The following is a 27,111-nucleotide window of genomic DNA, read 5'->3' as shown; positions in this document are numbered from 1 at the left end:
TGCAGTGATGTGGACTGGGAACATACTCGGATGGGCGTGAGGGAAACAGCGAGCTATGACCAGAGCTAAAACAGAATAATATATTAACAAGACCTGACAGAGCATGACTACGTAAATGGCGGAAAACAAGGAGATCAATGATTATAATCACTACTAGAACCGGGGTGAGACAGATTAAAATATAAAAGGACATGCAATAACCAGTAGTGGCGTGACAACATAAAAGAACAGAACGACAAAACCACAGACTACAAAATAGTGAAATAAATAAAAGGAACTAACTGATAAGTGACAAACGGAACATAATCAGGTAGGAAACACTTGAAGAGCAAAAATAACCAAAACCAGTGACTAAAGCATAATAGAATAAATATGATTAACATAATTAAACTAAGACTAAAGCAACCTCAGGGACCAAGAGTGAAAGCAAACAATAAATAAAGCAAAACTTTATACGTGACCAGCAAATAATACACAGATGATAAATGAAACAAAACCAACAATAACCTGACATGAAAAAAAAAAAACATCAAACCAAGTTCAGAGCACGGAGGAAGAAATTTTCCAGACGAATGACATATGACCCTAAAGGGCCAGATCATGACACTGCAGTGAACTCATGGAGTGGATGAATCATAACACCTCCATCTAACTCCAATAAGAGAAAAGAAAAACACTCTGGAGCTGTCACTGCTCCAGTCTGGAAAAAACTGTGGAGACATCAACTGGTCAGGAATGAAATTACAACATGGCACCAGGTACAGGAATTTAAATGTATTTAGTTTATATAGCGCCAAATCACAACAAAGCCTCAATGCTCTTCACATAAGTAAGGTTTAACCTTACCAACCCGTAGAACAAGCACACAGGCGACAGTGGTAAGAAAAAACTCCCTCTGATGATATTGAGGAAGAAACCTCAAGCAGACCAGACTCAAAGGGGTGACCCTCTGCTTCGGTCATGCTACCAAAAAGGTTTACAATACAGAACATAACACAGCAACAATTGGGAAATCATCCAGATTCAGAATTCTGATTTATGGACATATTAATTTTTAGCATCCACATTCTGCATGTGAGCCTGGAATATTTAAATGATGGAGCATTATTACATGTGGCTGCACCTTTAGCCAATAATTTGGACCACATGTGGTGACATATTTAGGGTGAGCCCAGGACATTTTGAGAAACAATAATCCAACAGTAAAAGTGCAAAATCTGCAAACCTGCCCTTTTTGAACCCTGAACTGGAGTGAGCGTCCACAGTATGACATTTAGCAGATTTTGGTCCTCACATGATTAATCTGTGTGGTTTCACACAGACACACTGTACGTGTGTTACTTTTGCTTACTTTACCAACACACTTTTTTCCACTGGCTCTTTTCTCGTAAGAGTCTTTGCACACACCTCGACATACTCATGGGGCTTGACTGAGGTCAGTGTGGTGAAAACGAAATGAGAAGCATTTGATTGCTTTGACTCAGCAGTATGAGGCCGGTGGTCGACTTAAAGGCCTCATGCCAACTGTTGAAACACAACACCGGTGAGAAAGGAGCTCTGGCACGGGGCACCGTATTAGCACAGCAGACTGCCCACTCTCATATGCACAGGTATTTTTAGCAGCTTAGGAAGAAATGCAAACCATCATGTTTCTGCTGCTCGAATATTGTGTTCAACTCAAAGAACAGTTTTGTCCCAGGAGCCTTTGCAGTTGGTGCACTTTCATTTAAGGTGCAAAGAGTATTTGCACATGATGCTTTGAGTATGCATCCAGGTTGTGCATCTTTAAAAATGTAAATATTAAATTACAGTCATATTAAAATACTAACAATCAAACCTCTGAGTGCTCTGTTCACCAAATGGCATAAATCCATTTTTTACACAAAATGTTCCAAGATATCAACAGGACACATTTTCCAGAGCACTAAATTAGACTAGATTAGATAGAACTTTACTGATCCCTTGGAAAGACTCTCAGGGAAATTGAGGTTCGAGCAACATTGTATAGCAGCACACAGGGTAAGAAGCACACAGAGTATCAAAAGTGGAAAAAAGAAAAACAGTTTGCAAAGATAAATATACAAATATAAATACCAGATATATTGATCAATATTGGTGAACTCAAACCGTGTTTTTATGATTCTTAAAACTGCATAATTAACACATTCTCAGATCTTAGGATACACAACTATAGTAACTATTTACTCAGGGGTGGTACTGTTATTGTAAAGTAATGCATATGATCAGTGTCATTGCAATATTACAAGTACTAACCACTGATGGTGCAGCAGTTTGCACATATGTTTGACTACAAATGCAAGATCACGCTATTGATGTTGGTTTTGTGCACTGTTTATTTACGTATTCTTTAGCAAAAAAAAAAAAAAAAAAAAACTTGCAGAGCAACCACGTGCACTTTCCGATGACAGTCCGCTCCTTGTGGCAATAAAAAAGAAGGGCTCATGAGCAGAGCAAGAGGTTGCAGTCCCACTTCGAGGTTGCTGCGGAGACCAACCTGGGGTGTCCTGGATGCGGTTATGCATGAAGGAGGATGGGAACACATCACCTCCTTTCTTTCTGCTGGTAGAGTTTGAGGTCTCAACAGACATCCCCACATCACCCAAATTTCTATGATTCGGATATTCGAGTATGTACTTATAAACTTCAGTATGTGGTGACAAGTGAATATCATGTGCACATCTGTGTAAATGTGTGTGTTCCTGCCCATTTTCAGGGTCGACCCTCAGTCCACACTACAAAAACATATCTAAGAAAGTAAAAAAAAGACTTGTTTAAAGAAAAATTGGCTTAATATTTGTCTAAATAGAAAAATAATCTTGTCAAGCAATTTTTACATAAAAAAGTCTTATTTTGGGAAAGTGTATCTCACTTTTTCTTAGTAAGTTTTTCCAACTAATATCAAGCTGTATTTGACCAGTAACAAAGGCAATGGATTTCAGATCATCCAAGCAAAAGGAACAAGATGTAAGAATTCTGTAAACTTTTATGGCACATTTTGATTATTCGGTGCATAGACATTTTGCTAATTTTGAGAATTCTAACCAAGTAAAATTTTCTTACCCCATTGTCAGATTTTTTTTTTGCTTATTACAAGACAATTTGGCTAGATTTTGGATTATTTGGTTTATTTTGAGGACAGTTTTTGCAGTCGAGGTACTGAATGCCGTGACATCCATCACGTCAGTCTGAAATGAGCTGTTTAGGTCTAATTTTGTGAACACAAGAGGAATTTCTGCATACATAGTCATAGAACTGAGGATAAAATCCCAAAATATTAAAGATTTTTCTTATTTAGTCAAATATGAACCCCTTTAAGAACAAATAAAGGGAGAACGTTGGGTTTTGACACAGGTATGTGATCTATAGCTACCCTTTATTTTACTGAGCTTTATTTATTTCTGAGGGAGTATGAAGGTGAGTGTTTGGAAACTGCAAAAACAACACTTCCTGTCCCAAATTAAGAGCCGAATTAAGGCAAAGACTCGTCTAATGTTTGTTAACCACGAACCGTGACCTCAACAAGATCCAAATGGGCAATAAAAGGCATTCACTGTCATTTGAGGTCTTTCAGCTCTTTGTAACGTGACCACTGAACGCCATCAGGACCATCAGTGGCACCGCTGCTACACAGTTTATTGCAACATACAAATAAGATGGATGCAGGCATCGCGTTGTTAAAGCTGCAAATTGAACCGTGTTTGCTTGTTAAATCAGCCGGTGAGATGCAGTGTCGCAACTCGACTGCACTCAAGAGGCCGTTCTTCAGGGAACCACAACCTTTCCCAGCACAATCACATGTGTACAGTTCATATGTCAGAACACGCTCGTATGCACTGCCTCCTGAGAACTAAAAAACAAGAACAAAAAAAACATACTACCGTGGATGTCATTTATCTCACACTCCTACACTTGTTATTCATGAAACAAGCTCATCCTAAATTTCACACGCAAGTGAGATGATCAGCGAGTCGCTGCTGCTCTGTTTGTTTCCTCTTACGATCAACGTGGGAAACACAAGGGTGATTCTTAGACTACGGGCACTTATTATGTTCTTTGATCATATTGTATGAAAAACAGAAAAAAGGGGAAATTTCACACTTTTATAGTTATCTTTACAATGAAAGTGTGTTAAGAAATTTGTTCTAGTAGTCTATGATGACTTTTTCACCCTTTTTCAGCATCATTATATGCAAATATTGCCGTTTTGTGCTTGTCCCACACCCAGACTTTTGATCTTCAATGATAAAAATGAATGGTAAATAAAAATATCAGTAAAATAATCAAAACACAATTGGGGTATTCAATGTCATACAACTGTTGTGATTTTTTTAAACAAAATGTATACTCAACAAAAATATAAACGCAACACTTTTGGTTTTGCTCCCATTTTGTATGAGATGAACTCAAAGATCTAAAACTTTTTCCACATACACAATATCACCATTTCCCTCAAATATTGTTCACAAACCAGTCTAAATCTGTGATAGTGAGCACTTCTCCTTTGCTGAGATAATCCATCCCACCTCACAGGTGTGCCATACCAAGATGCTGATTAGACACCATGATTAGTGCACAGGTGTGCCTTAGACTGCCCACAATAAAAGGCCACTCTGAAAGGTGCAGTTTTGTTTTATTGGGGGGGGATACCAGTCAGTATCCGGTGTGACCACCATTTGCCTCATGCAGTGCAACACATCTCCTTCGCATCATCTGTGAAGAGAACACCTCTCCAACGTGCCAAACGCCAGCGAATGTGAGCATTTGCCCACTCAAGTCGGTTACGACGACGAACTGGAGTCAGGTCGAGACCCCGATGAGGACGACGAGCATGCAGATGAGCTTCCCTGAGACGGTTTCTGACAGTTTGTGCAGATATCCTTTGGTTATGCAAACCGATTGTTTCAGCAGCTGTCCGAGTGGCTGGTCTCAGACGATCTTGGAGGTGAACGTGCTGGATGTGGAGGTCCTGGGCTGGTGTGGTTACACGTGGTCTGCGGTTGTGAGGCTGGTTGGATGTACTGCCAAATTCTCTGAAACGACTTTGGAGACGGCTTATGGTAGAGAAATGAACATTCAATACACGAGCAACAGCTCTGGTTGACATTCCTGCTGTCAGCATGCCAATTGCACGCTCCCTCAAATCTTGCGACATCTGTGAGATTGTGCTGTGTGATAAAACTGCACCTTTCAGAGTGGCCTTTTATTGTGGGCAGTCTAAGGCACACCTGTGCACTAATCATGGTGTCTAATCAGCATCTTGATATGACACACCTGTGAGGTGGGATGGATTATCTCAGCAAAGGAGAAGTGCTCACTATCACAGATTTAGACTGGTTTGTGAACAATATTTGAGGGAAATGGTGATATTGTGTATGTGGAAAAAGTTTTAGATCTTTGAGTTCATCTCATACAAAATGGGAGCAAAACCAAAAGTGTTGCGTTTATATTTTTGTTGAGGTAGTTGTCCCACACTATTGCCGTAATTTCCACCACAACACTGTAATGTCCCTTTAAACAGTTTGTATGAAAGATTGTTTGGGTAGTTTCTATGGAGATAAACAGTGATATCAGAGCACATGTATATAGCGTCAAATCACAACAAACAGTTGCCCCAAGGCGCTTTATATTGTAAGGCAATGGTGTGGTGGAAATTACATTTACAAGGCCAATAGTGCCCATAGTTAAAGAATCACCCACAACCACAAAAAACAAACAAACATTTAGTTCAGAAACAGTTTGACAGTAATTGTAAAATTTAAACACTGACACATTTCGTTGTACTTAAATGTGCTTCGCTGTCATTATCATCTAAATTGTAATGGCCAAGTGGTGTGTGTGTGTGTGTGTGTGTGTGTGTGTGTGTGTGTGTGTGTGTGTGTGTGTGTGTGTGTGTGTGTGTGTGTGTGTGTGTGTGTGTGTGTGTGTGTGTGTGTGTGTGTGTGTGTGTGCGTGTGTGTGCGTGCGTGGCTTCGATCACACACAAACCGGCGAGAGCTGACATTTGCCGTTTGACTTGCTTATGTATTTTGGGTCAAGGGTAAATGCTGAAAACAAAAAGTTGATAGGACAAATATTTTTGGAGAAATTATCAATTTTAGCTACCCAGCAAACAATGGACGTTGGGCTGTAATGCACTATGGGCGTTTGGGGTTGTAAATGTTAATGTAATTCATGTTAGTTTAACAGTGTTGTTAGTGTTATTGATTTATTGTGTTTTTGTAGCTCAATTGGTTTAGTCAGTTTAGTTAAGTGTCATGCTGTTGTTACCATGAGTGAAAAGTGTATTATTGTGGCCAGCCTAAGGCACACCTGTGCAATAATCATGCTGTCTAATCAGCATCTCGATATGCCACACCTGTGGGGGGGGGGGGGGGGGGGGGGATCTGTGACCAATATTTGAGAGAAATAGGCCTTTTGTGCATGTAGAAAATATGTTAGATCTTTGAGTTCAACTCATGAAAAATGGGAGCAAAAACAAAAAGTATTTACATTTTTGTTCAGTTTATATATTGGACACATCTTAATCACACGTGCAAACTGAGTGCATGTTGAAAGCAGATGCACACCACGAGCGCACGCCTATTAAATGATAGATGAGTTTCTGAGGAGAGGAAATGAGCTGGATCAGTTGTGGCAACAGGCCTGTTACTATGTGAACATCCACTGCAAACACACATTCATTGTAGAATTAAATGTTACCAGCAGTTTTTAACCAAGATTGCTGACACAGTCCTCTGATTGCCCATCACTTAGCCGCCATACAAATAATGTTCTGTGGTACTGCAAAAAATGCTTACCAAAAGGAAAAGGGTGATTAGGAAAAAAAAAAGTGTACACATTTACCAAAAAAGGAAAGGAATATGGAGAGAGTGAATGAGATGAACAGTGGAGAAGAGAAACCATCACATCTGGACAGACTTAGTGTCGCAGGCAGTGGTCATATTAGGGATTAACGGGATGCGCAGGACTGGACGCTTTTAAACGTAGCATCCTATTGCAGTCATTATGTTGCCAGCATGGAGTCATGAGTGAGAATCTCATGTGACGTCACAACATTGAGGTTACCTGTATGTTGCCAGATATACACATCACAAATTGTTTTTCACAAGCAGGACCAAGAACGTCATTTTCAAGCTAGCCACGAGGAAGGCCCTGCTGTGAAAACGTGGTTTGTTTTAGCTCATTCCTCCACAAAGTGTCACATTATCCATAATCCATCGGAGTTGCTTTTACAGTTAAATATGGTTGGTGTTTCATGTTAAATATCCTCAGTGTCGCACAATTCTGACTTTGCAATTAGCAAATTATAGGCCTAAAATATGACCTCCCTTCCTCTTTGGTGGCTTTGTTGGGATTTTAAATGACTGTGATGGATGAACGCTTTCAAAAATCAAAACTGGATGTTTTTCTTTTTTCTTTTCTAAATGGGAGAAATTACTTTTCACAAAAGTTAATTTTACATAATATATGTATTTCTATTTGCAACAGACCAATAAATTGGAGGTTAATGATGGAAATCCAAAAAAGTAATTGTCAAATGTTTCACAATGTTTTAAATGAGTAATAACAGAAAATCAAACCAGCATGGCACCACACCCACATTCATAGTTTTCAACACTGTCATCTATAAAGGCATTTAACTTTAACTGAGAAAGAATGTTTTACAGAAGCTAAATGTACCTGGATTTTTATACACACTGGAATCAAGCATTTTATTGCATTGAAGTCAGGGTTGTGCTGTGCAAACATGCTGACGACTCACAGCTCTGAACACGTTTGACTCGTTTCATCTCAAAGTTTCTTTGAAGCAGTTCCTCTTTTAAATCTGAGGCAATGCCACCTGTTGATGGACTGCCATTTTGTTGTCTTTGTCCTGTTGTATCTGTACCTGTCACAGCTTCCTCTGAAGGGAATCAAATAATGTCATCAGCAAACAGAAGCACTCAAGACAGACACTGTTACCGCATCATCAATAATCCCACCTGCGTGTGGTCTGACATCAAGTCAAACATGGATTATGTGCCAAAGCAAACATTACAACACCTCGGTAAATGCAGGAAAGAGACACTGTAAACTTTTTAGTGTGTTTAAGCCATGAGAACTGCTGGTGTTTAGGGCAACAAAAGAAGAAGGAACGCCATTCAAGTGGCCAAGGGGGCCTCTGGTTGTACTGGTGTCTGGGCCCTTAAATGCCACCATAATTACAGGATGGACTACAGGTGAACAGCACCAAGTATTAAATAACTTCCCTCCACTTTAAAAGCTTCCTTTTTAAAAACAAATATATATACGTGGTCTATTAGATAATAAACCGACCCTTTTATTTTTTTTTTTAACTATATGGATTTGAATGACGTGCGATTACACCAATCATGCTTGAACCCTCGTGCGCATCCATGATTTTATTCACGCGTGTCGGTGACGTCATTTCCCTGTGGGCAGGCCTTGAGTGAGATGTGGTCCTGCCCTCTCGGCTGAATTTCTTTGTTTCACACGCTGCTCGAGACGGCGCGCGTTGCTTTATCAAACTTTTTTCTGGACCTGTGAGGAATATCCGAGTGGATACTATTCGAGAAATTAAGCTGGTTTTCGGTGAAAGGTTTAACGGCTGATGAGAGATTATGGGGTGTTTCTGTCGCTGTAAGGACTTCCCACGGAGCAGGACATCCTGCAGCGCTTCCAGGTGCCGTCATTGGCCTGTTTCGACCTGAAAACATCCTAATTTAAGGCTTAATTCACCCAGGACGTCGTGAGAGAACAGAGAAGATTCAGAAGAGGCCGGCATGAGGACTTTATGCAGACATTCCACTGTTTAAGGACATTTTTTAATGAAAGACGTGCGCGCAAATTCGCAAATCTGTGTGCGCTGCGACAGGAAAAACACCTCCGTGTTGAAAACAATTTGTAAAATTCAGGCGGCTTTTGATGGCTTTCAACAAGTGAGTAACTGAGAAATTGTTTAGCAGCTTGGGCATGTTCCAACTTGCCCGTTAAGGTTTCCAACGGAGGTGTTTTTCCTGTCTCGACCCCTCCGCGGTTGGGTCCAGCCCGACATGCGACTCTGCCCGCACGTTCTTTCATTACAAAATGTCCGTTAACAATGGAATGTCCAAATAAACTCCTCATGCCAACTTCTTCTGAAAGTTCTCTGTTCTCTGATGACTTACTGGATCAACAGAGCCTGAAATGTGGAAGTTTTCAACTTGAAACGGCGAGACGCTGCCGCCTCGAAGCGCAGGTTGCCGTCAGGCACCGTGGGCCGTCCTTAAAGCGACACTACCAGACCAAAATCTCTCATCAGTCGTTAAAATTTTTACCGAAAACCAGCTGAATTTATCGAATGGTGTCCACTCAGTTGTGCCTTACAGTTTTGAAAAAATTTTGATCAAACAAAGCAGCAGTCTGAGCCATTCCTAAACAATGAAAAAATCGACGAGAGGGTGGGCGAATCCTCACTCAAAGACTGCCCACAGGCGAATGACGTAACCAACAGGCGTGAAAAAACTCTCGCATGCCCACGAGGGTTCAAGCATGTCTGATGTAATCACACGTGATTCAAATCCATATGGTTTTTGAAAAAAAAATAATAAGGTTGGATAGTTTTCTAATAGACCTCGTATACATATGCAAAAATATCACTTTAAACACTTTTTCAGCATGCCCTTAAACATTGTGTAATTCCAAATCAGGAAACTGGGACAATACAGAAAAAGCTAATTTAAAAAAACAAACCAAACAAGTCATCCTTACATTTATAGGATAAATAGCCTCCTCCCCCCAAAATTTTTGGAATGTGCTGCAGGAATGGATGCATATTAAATGAAATGAAATTGGTCTCACAAAACATGAAATATCTTCTGTTCATAGTATTTGCAATGAGAAAGAAGTCAAAATAAATGTAAAAGAATCACGGAACATTTGTTGTTTTTTGTGTTTTTATTTATTTATTTGTTTGTCTTTGCATTTTCAATATCATCTGAACATTTTGATTTTGAGTTGTATATAATTTAAAATGTTTTGCTTTAATAAACAAAAGTATGCAGTATTATTATGTCCTGAGTTGTAGCAGTTCCCATCATGCAATAGGACAGTCTGTCTGTGTTATCTTCAAAAAGTAACGACCAATTTCATTCAAACTTGGTGGATAAACTCAGTGGACAGTCCTCTCAAAACACAGGTCATGTCAAGGTCAAAGGTCTAAGATTAATGTCAAAATCAGAGGTCATCCTCTAAAATACCTTCATGGCCATATCTCAGGAACTATACAAAATACTGAAGCACAATTTTCTGCAGAGACCTCTGCTCTAGTGGAGCTACCAAACCATCCTACCAGACCTGTGATGTCTATGACATTACGTGATGACATCAAGTGAAGTTGAAAAATTAGCAGACACTGCAATCTTCTGGCTGCAGTGCTTATTGTTTTTCTGTGGGAATAGTACAGAACAAGCAATTTCAGAAATGTTGCAGCTAAGAAATCACATACAGTGATACATAGTTAAGGTTCTGCAAGTCTTTAAAATTATTCACGGACTGGCACCTTCATACTTAATTGATCTAATTAAACCTTACGTACCGACCCAGGCTTTGTGTTCGTAGGATGCAGGACTACTTTTTGTCCCTAGGGTGAATAAAAAGTCTGCGGGTCATAGAGCTTTCCCTTATCATGCCCCTGTTATGTGGAATGATCTCCCTGCATCAATCAAACAGTCAGATTCTGTAGAGACTCAAGTCCAGACTTAAGACGCACTTATTTTCCCTTTCGTATGGCTAGTATACTGGCATAGTATGTTACTATGCTTTTTACTTTTTTACTGTGCTTTTTTAATCTTTTAATTCATTTTATTGTTTTATGAATTGTTTTGTGTGACGCACCTTGGGCGACTCTGTTGTGATTTGGCACCATATAAAATGAATAAAATGAAATTATATGAAATAGTCCAGTGTTCACATTGACAGATGATTGAAAAGGCAACTGGGAGGTAATGATTAATTCCAGTAAAATCGACAACAGTTTAATGTGATTGTGTTGATGTTAGATTAGTCACTGAAATAGGTCCTTTCTCAGTTCTCACCTCAACCCCGGTGCATCTCCACATCATATTCATCTGAGCTCATTGATCACTTTTATCACTTCTGCCTTGCAAAAACTCATGCATCATGACTTCGAACATTGCCTCTCCATACTACAGTACTGGAAACTTGCAATAAGGAAGAGCCAGAGCAGAAAGGAAGAACAGTTCTAAATTTAAATTCATTTATTTTTCAATGTATTTAGTTTATATAGCGCCAAATCACAATAAGCTGCCTCAAGACGCTTCACACAAGTAAGGACTAACATTAGCAACCCCTAGAGCAAGCACACAGCCGACAGTGGTAAGAATAAAACTCCCTCTGATGATATTAAGGAAGAAACCTCAAGCAGAACTAAAGTGCGTCTTCATTTCACAAAGAAGGTTGACAAAAAGTTAAGATGAAAAGACAAAACAAGTCTGCATAGGGATTTGTCAGCTGTCAAACACAGTTATTTAGGCAATGTCTATATCTGGAGTTGGTCTCCGAGTGCTGGACTGTGGCTGCCCACGGCTCCTAGTGGTTGGATTGTGTCTTATTGTAATTAGGATGGGCTAAATGCAGAGGACAAATTTTGCTGTACATATGTACAATCACAATAAAGGCTCTATTCTGTCTTGTTTGTTACAGCAAAACTTTGACATCCAAAATAAAGATAGTTAATGTAGTCAATTCAGTGGCATGGCTAATGCTAGAAATGTTAAGTAATGTGTGCAAAGCAACAAAAAATATCTGCATCAGCAGTAGAAACGTGCTCGGATTAATGCACGCCACTGAGTGCAAGAATACAAGAACGTGAAGGCACGTTTATCGCCCACTGATTCCTGCTTTTTTCATTAAGTCTTGACAGTGTTTTTGTGGTGTGCTTGTGTGTCTTGGGATCTCATATGCTCTGGGACCCCCATGTGCCTTGTGATGTTGCATGGCTTGGGAACCATTGTATCATAGGAGCCTCATGTGCATTGGTCACCCCGTGCCCCTTGTGATTTTGAAAGCCTTAGGAGCTCCATGTGCCTTGGGCACCCCATGTCCCTTGTGAATTCATAAGCTTTGGGAGCCCCATGTGCCTTGGGCACCCCATGTCCCTTGTGAGTTTGTAAACCATGGGACCCTGATGTGCCTTGGGCACCCCATGTCCCTTGTGAGTTTGTAAACCTTGGGACCCCGATGTGCCTTGGGCACCCCATGTCCCTTGTGAGTTTGTAAACCTTGGGACCCCGATGTGCCTTGGGCACCCCATGTCCCTTGTGAGTTTGTAAACCTTGGGACCCCGATGTGCCTTGGGCACCCCATGTTCCTTGTGAGTTTGTAAACCTTGGGAGTCCGATGTGCCTTGGGCACCCCATGTCCCTTGTGAGTTTGTAAGTCTTGGGAGCCCCATGTGCTTTTTGATCTCATATGCTTTAGGACCCTGTATGCCTGGTCATCTTGTGTGCCTTGAGACCCAATGTGACTTGTCATCCCATGTGTGCTTTTGGACCCCAGGTATTCAACCCGTGACAAATACTGGCAGCAAGCCTGTTGCACAATTCCTGGCGTCATTTTTGCTGTCTTCTTCTGTCAGAGGTTTGTTATAACTGGGGGCATTGGAGACAAATGTTATTTTTTTAAAAAGCTGACACTATTTGGTCCAGATGTGTCAAACAAAAAGAGAAAGAAATTGCTTTCAACTCTCTGAATGTTGGCTTTCTGTGTGAGCAATAATCTACCTCTTGATGTTGTTTCAGCAGAATTAATGGATACTTTTGTGTTTTCAAGATGTAAGTTGTAAAGACAGAGTGTTTTTTACAATCTTCATGAAGCACAAATGTTTCTCATTATGGAAGATGAACTGCTTCTAGTAATGAAGATGCATGAAGCAGCAGCATATTTGTAACTGCAAAATACAAAAAAGAAAGGACACAGAGGGAACAGGGGATTTGTTCCCCTCTAAAATCAGCAAGGTAACGCATGTGGAAAGATTTGTGCTTTGTGGGAGAACAGAGAGATTTTGAACAAATATCACACTGACAATTTCCTGATTACAGCAGAAAAATATTTGAGTTGATTCAAGAAACTGGCAGTGATCCAGCTTGAGTGTAACTTATGTCGGGACGGAAAAACCTGAGTCGGCTTTTCTGCAAGGTCACGGTTGGAGACTGAAGACGTAGTTTAGGGAATTTGTTATGGCTGAAAATCTTTGTTGTTGTTGTTGTTGCTTTCCATTTCGTCACGTCGGCCGTCCCTCGTTGGGATCTCGGCGAGTAATTACCACGTAGCTCTTGCAGGCTCTATTTGGAAAGCTGAAATCAGGAGGCTGCTGGGATTTGCAGGAATGCACATCAGGAAGCTCGTGCACGTCCTCCCCTCTACTAGTTACGTGCAATCAAGGCTGTCAACGCTTGTATCATTTAAAGTGCTGTGATAGGTGAACGCACGGAGCCAGGTTTGTGCGTGCAGACAGCTGTTACAACAAAAGAGAAAAAGCCGCCCTCTGTGCAGCACATTTATTGTCCTCTCTCCGTTCTTTATTCCTTTGTGTTTCCCCCCCCTTTTTTCCAAGATGCACAATTAGTTTCACATTACAATCTGAAGTTGCCAAAATCACATTTTCTCCCAGTATGACTCAGATCCGACTCCAAGTAGTGTGAATGAGCCTTTGTTTCTGCCCTTTTATCACTTTTTTTTTCTGGCGATTTCTGTGTCATTTTTGCGCGATCACACATTTTAATGTCATCAGAATTCACATTTTAAGACCACTAATCACAGGAAACTTCGGCAGCTGATGATGTAATGTTTTCACCAATGTTTGTTGGTTTGTTTGTATTTTAGTCGATACACACAATTTGTTCTTAATCAAATCCCTCAGAGATTGAAGGCAGAATGAAGAATGTTCCTGTCACTGTTTTTTTTTTTTGTTTCAGCGGTCACTTCCTCTTTTATTTTAATGCATACGTCCCATGTCGGTTTTTGTGTTGCTTCCATCTTCATTAGTGGACACCTGTTTGTTATTTTCTGTGTTCTCTCGTGGGCCTCTGAGCCAGAATGTCCTACATGTTTTGCTAAGTTTACCTGCGTTTCAGTTTCCTAGTGATCTCTTGTTGTGACCCGGTGTTTGTTCCAGCATTCCAGCTTCTTCTTCATCTAGCTCTTTTGGAGTCACTTTCCTGGTCTGATTGCCTGTTTGTCTAAAGAACTTTGCTGACTGCTTACGTTGTACTCTGCTGCCTAATCCCTCACGTCACACAACTCTCAATTCTCTTGGGTCGATGGATGCAAAGGCGCATCCAACTCTGTTATTCATCATATTTCTATTTGTAGATCAGCAACAGAATGTTGGAGACTTCATTCGACCACTTCATGAAACTACGGAGTGTCACCTCCTATTTCAATCCCTGTTGTAGCTGAGCTTTCATACATAGCCAATCCTGGAGCCCAGAGAAGGTCACATGGATCTGTGTTTCTCTCTCTGCCTGTCAGAGACTGTAGGCAGAGTGCAGCATCACTCCGAGTTTCACACTGATCCACACTGCTACTAATTGCTCGAAGAACAGCTCTCTTGAGCCTGTTTAGTCCTACAGAAAAGGCAAACTGTCAAGGAAAAACAAATAACTGGATGGATTAATCTTCAGTGTTTAATTCCTCTTGAAAATAATATACAAATAATGAATGTTTATGAGTGCAGTGGTTAGAATATTTCATGAGGTGAAAGATGGAATGTTCCACTGAATAAGGTGGAGCTGAGTCTATCCACTGAATAAATGAAAAAAAAATGTATTATTTGTTTTATATGACGCCTAAAACAGGTCCTTGTCATTTGATATTTTATTAATTTATAAAGAAGAGAAAAGGAACTTACATTTTGGTGTTCATCACTGGTCCTTTGACGTCAACAGGTTCCAAACAGTCCAACCCAGTCCAAAATTGTTTTCAGTCACCTTGCAAAAAACAGTTCGAAAACAATCCTGACAATGCAGTCCGTAGCTGATGCCTTGTACAGACTGTACATGTACTTTTCTCAGTCCAGCGAAAATTTGCGACAGAAATTTGTTGAGCTCTTCATCAGACAGAAGTTGTACTTAATGAGCTACAGCCCAGCAAATATTGCAAATACCTCCAGACAACTTATGGTGTACTCAATAAGTTGCTAAGCGCCATCACCACTAGTGTGCATGCGCGGTGGTCGCAGAGTGCAATGGTACGACACATATGTAACCAAATTTGCACGCTTAATGGAACCAAATTTGCACTGTAAATGGAGCACAATGGCAAATGGGACAAATGATTGATATCATGTGACATATAAGCCACCAGTCAAATGACAAGGATCTACTCAGGCATCATATAAAGTGTTTTAAACCTCATACAGAATCCGCTCTGTAGATAGCACTTCCAATTGCGCTGAAGTGTAGAAGTTTAATATTTCAGCGGCATCAGTTTAAACTGCTGCAATATCCATTTGAAGAATACGTTCTGTTGTTCAAGTCCAAAAAATACAATTACAGCAAACTTTACATTATTGGCAATTAGGCATGCAACGATACCACTTTTTTCCAGACCGAGTACAAGTACGAGTACAAACAATTTGGTACTCGTCGATACCGATTACCGATATGAATACTTAATGATACCATTACAGTTTTATGATGACTTTGAAAACATGTTTTATTCATCAGTTGTTCCTTACTTTTTGACTGTAAGTGCTACCAATATCATTAGCTTTGTTTTTCATTTTCAAACATTTCACTTAAATCATGTAACTTGACTTTTTGACTACAACAAATTGTCCTTTAACGTTAACTGTGTGTTTCTTAACAAACATGACACTGCCAGACATCACACTGTAAACTGTAAAATACGCAACACCGGAACAGAACTGAAACTGTCCATCACTAACTATTTATGTCTGTGAGGACTAAAAGTTTTTTTTTAAATGTGAGGGACAGATTCATTTTGATGAAAAGAAGCTTCTATGTGTTATTAGCTCTTTTTATCTACAATGTGTGACACTGAGCTAAACAGTTTTTCACTCTCCACACTATTTTTTAACTTTGAATTAAATACATACAGGTATCATACACAAATACAAACCGTAAATGTTTTTTTTTCAAAGGTGGAACGTGTAATATTGATGAGCATGTGTGCCCGCAGACACACACGCACACACACTGTTGCATGGCTTCTCCTCGACACGCTGAGGCCAAATGCTGTAATTCAACATTATTTTATTTTTTCTTTGTGGATCATGGAATAATTTCCTCAATTTCCTTAATGCTCGTTGCTTGTGGTAAATGAGCCGTTAACGAGGAGCAGTGACTCAACTTCTGGCCCAAACTGCAGCTCGTGGAGGCAAGTGGAGGTTTTGAACGCCCCACGGACATTTCACAAACGGATTACACACCTGTTGCGGACCAAGCTGATCTCCCATCGGCCTGGACAGCCATACCAAGGGCTGAAACTCACCAACCTGATGGACAGTCTCCACCGCTGAAGCTCTGATCTGAGTTCTGATGGAGGAACTTGTGAAAAGTGACGAAGTCACAGAGGAGCTTTTTTCAGCCACAGGAGGAATTAAAGTATTTTTTCAGATGTTCTATTCCAATTAACTCAGGAGGCTTTGTGTGGATTATTTTTCTTCAAGCTCGTATGATGATGAATTCCACTGAAATGAACAGGTAAGACTTTTTATTTACTGTATGTGAGTTTACTCCGCATGATGGACAACAGTGGACAGCATGGACGGACATATTTGACTTATGAGCAAACTATATCAAAGCCTGTAATAATCCATAAATGAGCTAAATCATTGTTAAAGCCGAAGTGTTCAAAACGTATGAAAAAAGTAGCGGTTTATAGTCTGGAAATTTCAGAGACTGTGCGTGAAAATCCCACATTGAGAGGTTGAATTCACGTGGCTGTAAAGTGGTATCGGGTCGGAGTATCAGAGACATTTTATGATTACAAGTAGGGGTAAATGAATACGGGATCGGGCCGATACCCGATACTGGTATCGGTATCGGCATCAGTGCATCCCTATTGACAATGAGTTTGCAAACCATGAAACAGAAAAGGAGAAGTTAAAACCACATTTACCTGCATTTTCTAGCAAATGTTGACATCCAATTATGAAAGTAATTATGTTGCTAAATTAGTGAGGCACCAGCACGATGGATCATGCAGAGAAATACACCTTATGGCCAAAATGTCATAGCTGACACTCCCTCACGATGTACACCTCATCTGAGTCTACTTCAGTCACTGCTCAGTTGACACAAAGTCATGCCAGTGGTACCCAAGGATCCAGTACCAAAGACATCCAGGCCATGGCCTCAGGTCACTGATTAGTGTCCAAGTCTTATACCATATAGTAAGACAGGAAGCCCTGGGTCCCTAAAGACGTGGACCTTTGTTCTCCTGCAAAGATATCAGCATCACCAAACACTTAATTCTGTCCAGCAACCTCATGGCTCCATAAGCTCTTCCCACGCATCTCCCGATGTCTAAGCCAGAGGACCCAGAGACATGAATGTCCTGCCTAAGACAAGCTAATGTCTCTAAACGTTTGACACTTTTACCGCATACAGATACACTTCTGATGGCCGAATCTAAGAAGTCATTAAAAGACTGGAGCTTTGTCTTGATCCTGGACAATTGCAAACCCAGACACACAGCTACTCAAGTGCTGCAACGAGGATATCCATCGACTACACAAACATCACCACATCATCCACGAAGTCAAGGTCAGTAAGTGTTTCACAGCCAACAAAAGCACATAAGATGCTGGTTTTCACAACCTGACCCAACACTTCAAAACCCAGTCACTGAAATAATCCTGAGTATCAAGTGTCAAGATGAAAAATTGAAAGAATACACATTTAAAAATGGACTAAAACCAAGTATCATACGGTTTCCAAACAATCAGCTTGAACTTTTGTTTTCTGTCTTGTGACAGAAATGCTGATGATGTTTTAATCAGTACCAGCGTTCTCTCCAAACACACCTCCTGCCTTCCCGCTCTGCATCACCCACTCACTCTCTCGCACTCCCACTCACGTTTCGTACCCTCGGCCCCGCCTTTCTTTGAGCTTCTCTGTCTCGCCTAACAGGCCCTCAGTGCTGACCCGCAGAGGCGCTGTTGGACAAATGTCAAAATGTTACTCCTCCGTGGATGTTCTGCACACTCATACAATAATTTATTCATGCACAGGGTCATTTGTACATTACACACACACACACACGCACTAGCCAAAGCCATCTGCATGTCTGGAGCATCTGTGCCGAACAGGACAGACAAAAGCTGTCAGAGAGAAGGAGCACCGGCTGTGTGGGAGTGTCCAGTCGACAAAGAAAGAGACAAGTATTTTTGCACAGTTGCCAATGAAATGTTTTCTTTAAACTGCACACGAGCTTCGAGCAGGTAGCTCAGTGGGTTTGGCTATGGGTATGTAGATCTGGGTTCGAATCCTGGTCACACTACCTGTGTGTCCTGAAGTAAGACACTTCACCTGCATGGTCTCAATCCACTCAGGTGAAATCGGCCTTCAGGAAGTCGTGGTCCCTCATCAACTTCATGCTACAGAATGTGGAGCGGACCTCAGGGCCAAACACCACTGATTTACTAAGATACTACTAACAAGTCCTGGGAATCAATCTGGGATGAGGATGATTGTCTCTTGATCAATTCATGGACAGGAGGGAAGATGCGGAGGAAAATCTACATCCAGGGTCAATCTAGAGGCACCTGTGTGTGGATTTGTTTAAGGTGGGAATGTCATTGTACAGTGACAAACACATGGTCCTTGACAGATCCTTAGCCTGGTTCAACGGTTGGGCAACCCCAAATGATGGAGTTTTTTTCATGAGCTGAACTCAAAGATCTGAAACATTTTCTATACACACAAAAGACCTATTTCTCTCAAACTATTGTTCACAAATCTGTCTAAATCTATGTTAGTGAGCACTTCACCTTTGCTGAGCTAATCCTCACAGGTGTGGCATATCAAGATGCTGATTTGACAGCATGATTATTGCACAGGTGTGCCTTAGGCTGGCCACAATAAAAGGCCACTCTGAAATGTTCAGTTTTATCACACAGCATAATGCCACAGATGCTGCAAGTTTTGAGGGAGTGTTCAGTCGGCATGCTGATGGCAGGAATGTCCACCAGAGTGCCACATGTGTGCATGAAGACATGTAGGGCTGTGGCAATCTGACATTTGGCTCCCCTGACCTTGACATTCCCCCAAATAGTGTACCCTCTTGTTGACCTTCCTGGGACCATTCTGGAATCCACCTAAGTGTGTGCCTCCTTTGATCCAAATCAGACTTTGCCAAAATTTATTATTCAAGTGCAATTTTGGGGTCAACCTTCATTGACGTTTGGTAGAAATGAGTAAAAGGACCTGGAAGGAGTAGACCAACAAAAAGACTTGACCTTGGCCCCAAAGATTGACCTTTGCTAAATTTGATCTGGCCTGGGCAGTTCCAGAACCAACCAACACGAGTGCCATGTTTGGTGGGCATTGGAGTGAAAAACTTCTGACCTTTGATCCCAATGACCTTGGACTTTTCAAAAACAAACCTGTTAAGGGCAATTCTGGAGTTGACATTTGTCCACATATCAAGCTTGGCAGAAATCAGGAGGAGTAGGGGAACAAACAGACAAATGTTTCTCAAACTGCACTGTGACATTGTTAGTTTATGTTCATGGTTTACCATAAAAATCCCAGACATGCAAATTCCTTTTGGGAACAACCTAAAAAACAAACAAAAAAACTTGCAAGAAACCTTCCAACAATAAGCAGAAAATCACTTTAAATGAGCAGACCTGGCAACACAACAAACAACCAGTATGTGCCCAGTCAGCAGAATTGTTTAAAACGGTAAAAAGGAGGCTCATAAAAACTGCTCGTGTCTGCTGTCACATCTCACCTCTCGTTGACCCGAACCCCACGGACCCAGAATCCTGTTCTGTTTCATCATGATGACAACGTGTGTACTTTCATCCCAAACAAACACGGCAGTGCATTCCAGAGAGCCAAAACGAAGCCGCTCATGTGCCGTAAAATCTGACAGGAGAACAGAGCAAGACCAGACCCACTGAACCTCAGCTCCTTGTGTGTAGCCTCCCAGCTAGCAAGATAGCATCCCCAGGGAGAAACACCATTTGCCCAGTATGTGTGCAAATACTGGAGAAAAATATAGGCAAGAACAAGAAGGTGCAACATACTCTAAAAAATGGATAGAACGTGTGACTGGGGATAGTGACACTATGTTTTGCCTGTAGTACAAATTAATATCTAACTTGAGACACTGCTTCAGAATGTATTAAATCTTGTTTAACATTGTTTCTGAATTCACTATAGCCATGTTGGTACATACTAGAAGTGAGCGGGCCAGTCACTGGGACATGTATAGTACCTGTCCTTTGACCTGGGTGATTACAGATGAAGCATACAGAGTGCTGTGCAAAAGTTTCAAACATCTCCAGTTATAATAAAAGTATGTTTGATGCCTCCCCTCCCTTTTTTATTGGCACGTCAACACAAAATAAGTTCCATCCATCCATCCATCTTCTACCGCTTAGACCAATTAAGGGTCACGGGGGGCTGGAGCCAATCCCAGCAGTCATAGGGCATGAGACGGGGTACACCCAGGACAGGACGCCAGTCTGTCGCAGGGCAAAATAAGTTCCAACAAAAGTGAAAATGTGAACTATATCTTTATTCAAGAAGAAGCAAAAGAAAGACCATAATAATTTCTTTGTAAGTGCACTGGCCAGTAAAATACCACACAAACACAGTTGCAAAGGATCATGCAATATGTAACAATGATGTCTCACAACAAGAAGGTTGTCGGATTGCTTCCCACCATTTCTATGTGGAGTTGGCATGTTCTCCTGTCTGCTGGGTTCCCTCAGATGCTCCAGCTTCCTCCAACTTCTGAAGACATGCATGGACTGAAAACTTTAAATTGACCATATAAATGCATGTATTTGTCTGTCAATATACCTTCAAACTGATTTTAAACTTTATAAATAAATGTAATATTTTCAAATAGCTAACAAACCAGATCCAGTTTTGTTCCATTTACAAAAATAAAACATGATCCTATTGACATACACCGTTAATCACCTTTAATGGTACTGTTGTCTATAAATCTGTTGAATTAACAAATAACATTTTGTAACATTACTTAACCTACGTTAGTGCAACATAAATGGACTGCATTTATATAGCACTTTTGCATCTGCATCAGTTGCTCAAAGCGCTTTACAATAATGCCTCACATTCACCCCGATGTGAGGGTGCTGACATACAAGGCACTCACTACACACTGCGAGCAATAGAGGATTAAAGACCTTGCCATTGCCCTTAGTGATTTTCCAGTGGACTGAGGATCTTCTGGTTTCAAGCCCAACACCTTAACCACGAGACCATCACCTCCCCCAGCAACATATAACCTACCATAAATGTAAAAACAACTTCACGTGTTGGAAGCCCCATGTGTTGCGGAATTGGATGCACTAAGATTAAAGACAGTTTTTGTTGATCTGTTTTTTTTCTGTTCGTTAAGAAATTCTTGTAAAATGTGTAAAGACCTTGTAAGTGCTAAAATGGCCTAAGCAGTGGGTCACCCCTCTAAGTCTGGTCTGCTTGAGGTTTCTTCCTCATTATCACCAGAAGGAGTTTTTCCTTACTACTGCGCCTGTGTCCTTACTCAGGGAGGTTGGTAAGGTTAGACTTTGATTGTGTGAAGCGCTTTGAGGCAGCATTGTTGTGATTTGGAGCTATATGAATAAAATACATTTAATTGAACTTCAACATGCTCTCCTTAATACTGGGACTAGCGGGAAGTTCCTGAGAATCAGTTAGCCATTCTGTTGAGTTACCTTTATATGTGATTAACTTAAGATTCAGTTAGCTTTATATTACGCTAACTTTATATTCAGGTTTATGTTTGGTTGATTTATCTTCCTGTTGTTAGTTTGACTTAGCCTCCTTGTGTCACAGTGAGAAACAGGTTTCCACCAAATCCCACTTCCTTTCTGTATAAAACTGTAAACCAGCACTCCTCAATTTGACCTTCTGATCTGAGGGTCTAATCTGGATCAGCGGCCTTCAATTTTTTCCCCACTGTTGATGTATGACTGGTCATGGAGCAGCAAGTCAAAGCAAAAGGTCATTTGTAGGGTTAAAAAAAAAACAGTTATTTTAGGCGACTCTGTCCATGTGATCCTCACGCCCATAACATATTTATTTACAAAAAAAAAATGTGATTTTACAAAATGGCACAAAATTACAACACATTACTACAGCAAGTTTTAAAGAATAGACCATATTTGCACAACATTAAAAAAACCTCTAATAATATGTACATTTAAACATGAAAGTGAATAAAACCCTGTGTGCAGGCTGGGAACTGATTAGTCCAAATACTCTTGACAAGAGTTTAATTTGCATGTGACTCTGCTGGTAAATTAAACATTTGTTCATGCCTGACTGTCAAATGATAGGGTTCACAATCCAAAACGAGAAAGTTATTTATCATTTTGGAATCTGTATCTTCTATATTCTGTGACCTTCATCTTCAATCATCTATTTCAAATAACACAGAGACTATTTTTAATTTGTGTAATTACAGATGCCGATGTCTTCGCGTTGTCCCATAATTAAACACAAAGTCGGGATAAAAGAAGCAAGACTTCCATGTGCTGTGAATAGTGAGGACACAAACATTGGTTAGGCTGGCGGCATGTTTGGCTCCGAGGTCACTAATTAAAACTTGAAAATGAAGAGAAACCCAAAACAGGGCAATGAAGTTACTAAAATAGATAAGAGACTGTTTGTTCTCCTATAACATTAGAAGACTTTGCTTTTATACAACATTTTGGTGTTTATAGGGTTGAGATTATAAAGCTTTCCACATGTTATACATTTTGTAGAATTTTTACAATTTTCTTATTCAGAATCTGTGACGTAGGTAAAAATAAATAAACTTGCAGAGGAGGGTACAGGGGTAATATTCCAAGATAAGGATTTGGAAAACTAATAAAATAATATGGAAGGCCCCGCGGCTTATACTCCAGTGTGACTTATATACCATATATCACACATTTGTTGTTAAAAAGAACAATTCTAATTAAGATTGCAGGGTTGTTGGGGCGAGGTCCGAGGGAGAAACTGTTGATTTTTGGCATGAATGTTGATCAAAGGGCAGGTGACAGTTCAGCAAACAGGATCAAAATGTAGGTTCAGGTTCAAACAAACAATCAAATATCAGGAATCTAGATCACGGTTCAGCATCAGGATCAAAGTGCTGTAACTGGGGTCATAGTTTAACTTCAAGTTCAAATATCAAAGATCAGGAATCTAGATCACGGTTCAGCAATCAGGATCAAAGTGCGGTAAGTGGGGTTATAGTTTAGCTTTAAGTCCAAATGTCAGCAATCACAATCAAAGATCAGGAATCTAGATCACGGTTTAGCAATCAGGATCAAAGTGCGGTAACTGGGGTCATAGTTTAGCTTCAAGTTCAAATGTCAGCAATCACAATCAAAGATCAGGAATCTAGATCACGGTTCAGCAATCGGGATCAAAGTGCGGTAACTGGGGTCATAGTTTAGCTTCAAGTTCAATTGTCAGCAATCACACTCAAAGATCAGGAATCTAGATCACGGTTCAGCAATCAGGATCAACGTGCAGTAACTGGGGTCATAGTTTAGCTTCAAGTTCAAATGTCAGCATTCGCAAGCAAGGACAAAAATTCATAAGAAAGCTCAGCACTGCGTAAAACGGAACATGTGGTTCAACTCAAAAATACAAGTGAAAAAAGCAGAGTAAAAAATTTTAACTTAAGCGAAAACATAGGATTTGTTCTTCTCACATGACTTAATGTTATCTTGCATAAAATTCCTTGTTATTCTTGTTAACAGGGAATTTTTAAAATAATTTGCACATTTGAGTTGAACATGTTCAGTTTTACAGCGCAATCAGGATCAAAGTTGAGTGAACAGAAACAAAGCTCAACAATTGGGATCAGAGATAAAGTTCAAGCAATCAAGATCAAAGCTCAGTGATCACGATCTAGGTTCAACAATCAGGATCATGACGAAAGAAGAGTGATCAGGATCACACATCAGCAATCAAACAAATGCGATTAATCAGGATCAAAGGTGAGTGTTCAGGATCCTATGAATGCCTGCGCGTGCTGTGGGCGAGACCCAGTATTCCGATCTGGAGAACAACTTTTATCTTATGTACTCTGCTGAGTCCTGGACTAGTTTCTTTGGTGTTATTTTCCTTGTCTTTTAGAGCCTTTAACCTCACATGTTCCCGAAAAGGTCAGTCACTGTGCTTCCTGCCAGACTGTCATTAGGAATAATTAGTCCATAATTGCCTTTATGACAAATACATTAAAAAGAAGAAGTAGAAATTCCAGCTGGGTTGTAGCAGAACCACACCTGTACCATGGGAATGAGCAGATGGGGTTGGGTTCTGTTCCTGACCCAAAAGAAAAGTTCTGGCTCTTTCTAGGCTGAGCGAGTCTTGGCCAATCAGGAGATACGCTAGTTTAGTTCCATCATCTTGAAATCTTACTTTAGTCGTGAAGTCCAGATCTTTCAGGAACATCCTTCAGACATGGTCCATCACTCAAAACAGTTGGGCTGGCACCAGATGTTGGTGAAACCAGCAGCAGCAGTTGGTTTGTTGGCACCTTCTTCTGGCCTCAGTTGAGCCAGTGGAGGTCAAGAATAAGTGAAAACTAATGTGTTTGTTTCAGTATCAGTTTTACACAAAAACATATGGACTGATTTGACTGGAACTTGGTGGAAGAGAAACAAATGGGCTAAGAAACAAACTTTGCTGTTGCTCTGTTTTCCTCACTTTTGGCAATTTGTTTTTGCATCGCCATATTACAATTTCAGCAATGTTTGCTCAAATATAGCTCAAAAGGGCTTTTCAATGTTAAAACCAAATATCCGCTAAATCTGCCATACAGATCAGACTTCGTCTCTTCAGTGAGAGTCTCAGTTTGCACACCATTGTCAAAAATGACAGTGATTGAGGCACATTTGGTTGAGATATAAATGCAAACTATACACCAAATGGGCTTTTCAATATTAAACTCAAACGTCCACAAAATCCACAATGTGGATTAGATCCTGATCAAACTTTGTCAGGTGATAGTGAGTCCCAGTCTGCACCTCACCTTCAAATATGAGAGTGATTGGGGCATGTTTGTTTAAGATATAATGTAAAATATATATTAAACAGTGTTTTCAATGATAAATTTAAATGGCCACAAAATCCACAATCTGGATCAGATCCTGATCAAACTTTGTCAGGTGATAGTGAGTCCCAGTCTGCACCTCATCTTCAGATATGAGAGTGATTGGGGCACGTTTGATTAAGATATAATGTAAAATATATATTAAACGGGATTTTCAATGATAAATTTAAATGCCACAAAATCCACAATCTGGATCAGATCCTAATCAAACTTTGTCAGGTGATAGTGAGTCCCAGTCTGCATCTCACCTTCAAATATGAAAGTGATTGGTGCACGTTTGATTAAGATATAATGTAAAATATATATTAAACAGTGTTTTCAATGATAAATTTAAATGGCCACAAAATCCACAATCTGGATCAGATCCTGATCAAACTTTGTCAGGTGATAGTGAGTCCCAGTCTGCACCTTGCTTTCAAACATGAGAGTGATTGGGGCACGTTTGATTAAGCTATAATGTAAAATATATATTAAACGGGATTTTCAATGATAAATTTAAATGCCACAAAATCCACAATCTGGATCAGATCCCGATCAAACTTTGTCAGCCAATAAAGGATACCATCCTACATAATGGTGTCAAATGTGAAAGAAATGTGATCTTTTTTGGCAGAGTTATGAATTTCTGAACGTTCGTTCAATGTTAAAAGATAGGGATTTTTCTAATATTCCAAGATTTTTCCTGACTTTGCCCTTTGACCTATAGCCTTGATAATTGAATCGGTTCTTGCTTATCAGGATATGAACCTTCAGTAAAAATTGCATAATTTTATATGAAAAATTGTGGGCTCCAGGCTGTCCACAAACAAACAAACAAACAAACAAACAGGGGCGAAAGCATAACCTCTTAGAGCTTTGTTGGTGGAGGTAGTTAAATAAAAAGCAGACATATGGTTGAAGAGCCTGTTGCCCATCATGCTTTACTGCTGTCATGCTCCATCAGCTCTGTAAAGACAACGTATGCCACCGATATTGCAGATGTATTCATATCAGCTAAACACTTAATAGCATGCAGTCACATTTTTCACTTTTCCCATTTGCGGTAGCAGTCAGTAATAATATTCCACACTGTGCTCGCTGCAGAACACACTGCTGCTGAAACCGTGTGATTTATAGATGGGGTTGTTTGCCGTGAGGTTGAATAAATTCACCACAGGAGACTGGCTGGGGACTGAGTGGGTGGAAAAGACAGCAGGGGGAGATTTTTTTTTTCCTCTGATTTGTGTGCACGGCCCACTGTGATCACAGACTGTGAGGCTGCAGTGATGTCACAGGGTATGTTCACCTTTTTACAACCACAGTCACATTAAAACATTTCCATCAATCCAACCCGTGTGTGCTCTGCTCATGCTTAACAATGGATTTGTTTGCAAGAAATCCTTTTTAATAACATGTCCCAGGAGCTACAAAACTCCAGCGTATGCTGAAAATAGGAATAAAAAAAAAAAAAATAACTACTTTGCAATTCTCAGCACGTTAGTGGAACAAAATAACTAGAATGAAAAATAAATAAAATCTGTGATGGACTGGCAGCTGGTACAATACACTTGGAAACTCAGACATTGGAATTCTCCTTGATTTGACCCACAAAAAGAAGGTAGATGCCCTCTGAGCTCACGAGAGCTACAGACGTACATCAGAAACATCTTAGATCTGCAATGATTTTGTGTTAAATAATCATATGATGAATTCTATAATCCTTGCACCGCAGTGGCGGTATCTAATACGGCCTGGGAGGTGTATATT

Source organism: Thalassophryne amazonica, chromosome 15, assembly GCF_902500255.1.
Source record: "Thalassophryne amazonica chromosome 15, fThaAma1.1, whole genome shotgun sequence".
Taxonomy (NCBI): domain Eukaryota; kingdom Metazoa; phylum Chordata; class Actinopteri; order Batrachoidiformes; family Batrachoididae; genus Thalassophryne; species Thalassophryne amazonica.
The sequence above is the reverse complement of the archived record's forward strand: the minus strand, read 5'-3'. Positions refer to the sequence as shown.